General features: G+C 40.0%; 1 long non-coding RNA gene across 2 annotated transcripts; it reads right to left on the bottom strand.

Moving 5' to 3' along the window:
- Positions 1-256: 256 nt before the first annotated feature.
- On the bottom strand, positions 257-5348 carry LOC102009859. 2 transcript variants are annotated; one of them, XR_001234334.1, is made up of 3 exons: positions 5303-5348; positions 4165-4300; positions 257-405 (listed from the first exon to the last, which is right to left on the bottom strand). It is a non-coding gene; the product is annotated as an uncharacterized LOC102009859 (long non-coding RNA). The 2 variants fall into 2 exon arrangements; XR_001234333.1 differs by lacking the exons at positions 4165-4300; positions 5303-5348 and adding an exon at positions 2813-2919.
- Positions 5349-6171: the final 823 nt, after the last annotated feature.

Below are 6171 nucleotides of genomic sequence, written 5' to 3'. Positions count from 1 at the left end.
CTTGGTTCCTATCTATGAGACTATCTATTTTACTCTAATCTGAGGAATAGTTTCCAATCTGCCTGGCAGACAAAATAGGCTTGGAAGAAACAGTTTGTGTCTAGGCTGTGCTGATGATGGGTTCTCTGAGAAACAAACGTTCCACAGTCATCCAAGATTCATTGCCTTCTAAGTTTTCAGTGAGTTTGTGTCCATGTACATACATTTCATGAGTGCTCTGAGTATAAAACATCACTGAAAGAAGACAGCGCTCCCACACAGCTGGAGGTTATGTAATTTGTGTGAAACTCCTGAACAATCCCAGGTAGAGCAGGGGCGAGTGGCAGTACACCACAGCAGAATTCCTGTCTCTGCACTTATTATATCTCCGTCAGGGCCGTCATTCATTGCTGAGTAGGCCGAGCACTGTGAAAAGAAACACATTTAAAGTGCACATGATTTGTATCATAGGCATTAGTTTGAATATTTATACAGACTATTTTATGGGCAGTGAAGGTTCTTGTTTTCATAAACTCAGTATGTTGTAGCATGTTTGTATGACAAAAGGAAGCATGCCCTGCTTTTTATAATTGAGCAAAAGTTCTGTATAGGCTGGTGGTGGCCAAACTTGGATTAAGTTACATAACTCATTCGGCCTTTGAACACGTCGATGTTTGCATTACTATGACAAACACCCGAGGCAGCTAACTTAAAAAACAGGAAAAGTTTATGTAGTTGCTGCAGTTTTGGAGGCTGAAGGTCTGAGATTGGTGGCGCCTTCGTGTGGCCCCTGAGAGGGTGGTGGGTGCCGGCCCATCTCGGTGAGAATGCACCTTGTTGCAAATGGTCATGACTTGGACTGGAGAGAGCAAGAGAGCCGCTGGGAGAACATCCTCAGAGCGCTCACCGGCCCCCGCACCTGTCAGTGCTCTGAGCCGTGCAGTCCCGCCCCCCTGAAGAGCAAGGGCCTTTGTGCATGCGCAGTATCAGTATCTCTGCGCCTTAATGTGAGCTATTAATGCCGACTGTACTAAACTGGTTAAGTAGTAGATACGCCCGGCCTATGGTCAGTACTCAGAAATACTCTTGAATGGACATGAAAGCAGTGAGAGCAATGTCACTTGAAAAAGGTTTGATGAATTGCAGCTCATTTTTGCCTTAAGCAAGGGGAATTTTAGAGAGATCAATAACGTGTGCGTAAATATGTGCCTTTGAAGGCTGTTGCTTCACATTTTACAGTTAATTTTTGCATAATGATACCTAAAATGCTCCTAACAAAGTGGTTAGGTTTATTTTGCTAAGGGGTAAAGAAAAGCATGACTGTGAGATATACTGAAAGGGAAAATTAGTGACTTACATCCTAGCTTCTTTGCAGTATCCCAAAATACTGTAATCCTAGGTTTGGAAGGGACCATTTATCTAAACTACCATTAGACGCTTGCATTTTCCTGAATTTCTCAGCCACTTATTGTTCAGTTATTGTGTGGTAGAAACCGTGATATGTACTAGGGCTACAGATACATAAAACATACTTATTGAGAAGTTGCAACTCTTTGCATGAACATTTCCAGGGATAATTCACAGTTGCTCACTTCACTTTTTTAGAAATCTTTCTCATGAGAATTCAATATTTGCCTTCCTACAACTTCCATTTACTGATTTAGCTTTCTTTTGGAGGCACAAGGAAGGCAGTGTGCTTCTTTACTGGAAAAGTCTTTGTTGTATATTAAAGTAGTGGAGCTTCTAATGAAACTTCTGTTTTTCAAGTTTAGTATCTCTGCATGCTTTGCTGCTCTTGAAGCCTCTACTCTAACTTTCTCATGCCCCTGAATACCTGTCAGGGCATTTACTGATCTTTAATGGTGTGGTCCCCACCAGGAAATCCAGGGCTCTGGGTGAGAGCAACCACTGCGGAATAATCATTTCCTGTACACCAGAAACTGTCCTTCATATCTGTGGCACAATTATAGTCAAAGTCATCTGACTGATGTGTATCATAAGATGCCTGGTCTGTGCTGTTATTTACAAAATTAAACTTATTTTGCACATATTATCCTATAAGATTTTTTCTTTTGGAAAAAGATAGATGACCTTAATAATTTCTTGAGAGGCTCATTATACACTCTTCCCAACTATCAAAATGGGGATAATGATGAAGGCATATTTTCTAGAACTCTAACCTATTTAATTACCATTTGGGGGTAGTTTTTGGTTCAGCTAAGTAAATCCACTGTAATTCATATAATTTCTGACAGTAAGATGCATATAGCCGAGGAAGAACATCTATGGCTTTGGGTGATGCATTCTCTAAATTGCTATCTTGCTAAACCGTCCCTCCTTTGGAGGAACAAAGAATGTGACAGTGAAAGAATCATTTTGCTCAGCGGCTACTGAGAAACTTGTATCTTTTGGCCCTTTTTTCTTTTCAGTTTTCAAGTGCCTGAAGCTCTTTTGAAATCAGGTGCGCTCTGAGTCAGCATGTGAGATAAGTAGCCCCAGCTACCAGTGTACTATGAAAAGCCAATTACAACTCAGTCTCAGTTTACACGGGTGTGTGCTGCTGTGCTTTGCCTTGCTTCTGACACTGAAGAAAAGGGCAAAGAAGGTTGTAGTTATTCATTATTTTCCCTAAAATATTTCTGCATAAATAAAGGGTGATTCCCTCCTTTGTCTTTTCCTAGCTTGAGGTTCATGGCAATCTTTGTCATTCTTTGCCTCTTTCAGCACTGCAGCTCTGCTCATTTTTCACACACCCTTCTTTCCTTATGTTTCTGTATCCAGATCACTATCTCTTTCCCTTTTCTCATAAAGACACAACTCATTGGATTAGTACCTGATCTCATCCAGTGGAACCCCATGTTAACCTGGTACATCTGTGAAGGCCGTATTTCCAAAGAAGGTCGCCATTTTAGAGGCTTAGCCGGAGGAAGCCATCTTGAATGTCAGTCTCCTGGCCTCAGCCAATGAGTGCATCAGGGATGATCCACCCAGCTGGGCTTCTGAACACCTGATCCACAAAATCATGAGCCGAATCAAATGTTTGTTTTAAACCACTAAGTACTGGGTTTTCTGTGCAGCAGTACATTACCCAAAATAGCACCAGGCCTTGCCAGTATGATAAGAGCCCAGAGTTGTTTGAGAAACATCGAGTTCCACTCTGTTGATTGAGTTTTGATAGAACCGAATGTGGTCGATAGTTGAATATCGTCCAATAGCCAGTTGGGGTGGAAGGGTGACGGAAGAGAGAGGTGAGAGTGAGTCGCTGTCAGGGAAATAGAAATTTATGCCTAATTTCTTCATAACTACATGGTCATATATCTTTGACTGTTTGAGGTTGGCCAGGACAAACAGGTATGCGTACTCACAGTGTGAGTTTTATAGAAACAAGATCCAAGTTTGCTTTGGTCTACACCACAGAAAGGGATGTGAAATTCCAATTTGAAAGCAAATGATCTGAATTCTGATACTAAATGAATAAGTTTTCCTTGGATTTCATCAACCCTTATGTAGAAAGGAGGGGGAATCGGGATAGCTAGTTTTTTCTTGGCTGAGTCTGAATGTATCTGGCTTCAAATTAAAGCTTTACTTCTATGAAGGTTGACTTCACTAATTTTCAGTGAGTACTTCTGTTTTAAAGTAATGTACACAATCTTTCACATGGTTGTTGGCACATTTACTTATTTCCTTTGAGGCATTTTCTATTTGTTTGTAACATGACTGAGAAAGAGCAACTGGGAAGCATATTAAGAGAGAGACTGTTTGGTAGAGAATATATATTACACATAAAATTAAAACATAATGGATCTTTTAAAAAGTCTTCAGTCTACTTTATAGGCTCCCAGCTTGCTCCTGTAAGTGCACAGCCAGCGAAGACCTCCTGACTCATTATTCATTTCTACATGATATTAGGCATTTTTATGACCTCCTGGAGTACTTATAATCTTAATATAAGACTACACTGTGTATAATTACACAATTTAGCACCTAATTATATTCCGTCTCATATTGCTCATTATTATATCATTATAAAATTTTGTCCTCTCAAGTAGATTAAATGAGCTTAAAAGGCAGAGACCGTGTCTTATATTTTTATATTCACATTCCAACTAGTATAGTGCTGAGTATACTATCCCCTGGGGAAATTGTTTATTGATAGAAGTACACTAAGTAATTCCAGATCCTCACATCTCAGTGACTCTGTTCAAGGACACAGAGCCAGGCTCCTCATTTCCTCAAGGTGTTTCAGCATCAAGTGGAAAAACCAAGGTGAGGGATTGCTTTGTCTCGAGAAGTGACTTTCTCTTCTCCTTTAATGTCAGACCTGGGCAGACGTAAAACAGGGAGGCATAAGCCATTGTGCTGCCGTTATGGCGTTCATGTAGATGATAGCTGGCACGTTTTCCCCTTCCTTTCTCCAAGTGGACAAACCAGTGGCTGGATCTGACCTGAGGGATGCGCTCTCACTCGGCCGGCCAGCTAAGCTAAGCGGATCGGCAAGCCTTACCCTTCTCTCATTGTGACTGAGCGTGTTTGTCAGTGCACCAGATGCTTATTTTGTTATTGTGGTAAAATACACATAACATAAAATTTACCATTTTAACTCGTTTGAAGTGTGCAGTTTAGTGGTATCAAGTATATTCATATTATTATATAGTCAAGGCCAGCATTTATCTCTACAATTTGTGTGTTCATCATCCCAAACTGAAACCCTGTACCCATGAAGCAGTACCTCGCTCCTTCATACCCCCAATGCATGGCAACTGTTATTCTACTTTCTGCCTCTCTGAACTTGACTAGTCCACAGACCTCATTTACATAGAATCATAGATCTGCCCTTTTGTATCTCCCTTATCCCACTTAGCATGATGTTTCCAAGGTTCATTCAAGTTGTAGCATATGTGAGAATTCCATTCCCTTTTAAATATGAAATTATCTATCTGTCTGTCTATCTATCTATCATCTGTCTTTCTATCTGCATGTCTGTCTGTCTGTTCGTCCATCCATCCATCTATCTATCCATCCATCTATCTTAACCATCCATATCTTGGTGGATATTTGGGTACTTCCACTTTTTAGGTAATATGAGTAATGCTGCTATGAACGTTGATTACCAAATCCATGTCTACTTTACTGTGAGCCCCAGTCATTTAATGCTTATAGCAAAGTACTCAGTTAAAATACCTACAAGAATCAGTGAATCACTGGAACTTCAGAACTTGGTTTCAGAATTAATTACTCCCTGGGAAAACGTGACTTGACAATGTTTTTAAGATTAGAACTGGGACTAATCCTGGAGTCCAGTAACCATAGCTTGTTTACTTACCCTCCAAAACGTTCCTGTCTCCATGTTTCTGCTCTTCCAGGATCCAGGGTGTGTCCTTCTTGCTGGAGAAGGAAAGACATGTTCCAACCACTCATCCAACTTGTCTCCCTCTTCCTAATTTTTCTTATGATGCTGCTTTGATAACTGTGTGCTGATGACCAGAACCACTCGGTGGCTCCCATCACACACAGGAAAAAGCTCAAATTGTTTGCTTGGCCCCAGAAGTCTTTTGCAATCCAGCACCAACGTACCTTCCAGACCCTACTTCTCTTCTCTTTTTTGCATAAATTCTTCTCTGCATGAAAATTTTCTCCTCATTACCTTCTGAATAAATTGTAATTTTCTTGGCTTTTCTCCTTTCAGTTCTCACTATCACATATAAATGTTTGTATGTATATTTTAAGTTTTAATTTAAACATCAGCATTACTGCTAAATCTTTTGGAGACAGGATTTGTCTATGTAGTCCATGCTAGCCATGAACTCACCATGCAATACTGGCTGGCCTTGAATTCATGATCCCCCTGCCTTGATCTCAAGTGCTAAGATTCCTGGCATGCATCACCACACTCAGGTGATTGCTTGCTTTTTAAAATATCTGCTCATTTACTGTAACATTAATCATGTTAATAATGTTTTTGTAAAAGCTAACATTTCTGAGTCCTTGGGCTTTACTTGTATTATTTCATCTTTATAGCAAACCTGTGAAATATGTAATATTATTGTACTTTGTAGTGATTCTAGACTTGAGACTCTGATTTGCTAACTTGTCTAAAATCACACAATTTGTAAGTAACATAACTAAGCCTGTGTCTCAAGTTTTCTGCCACTAAAGCATCATTCTATGTGTGTATTTGTTACCTTAATTAGA

This window comes from Chinchilla lanigera, unplaced genomic scaffold (genome assembly GCF_000276665.1).
Source record: "Chinchilla lanigera isolate Chin_1 unplaced genomic scaffold, ChiLan1.0 scaffold00026, whole genome shotgun sequence".
NCBI lineage: Eukaryota > Metazoa > Chordata > Mammalia > Rodentia > Chinchillidae > Chinchilla > Chinchilla lanigera.
The sequence above is the reverse complement of the archived record's forward strand: the minus strand, read 5'-3'. Positions and strand labels throughout refer to the sequence as shown.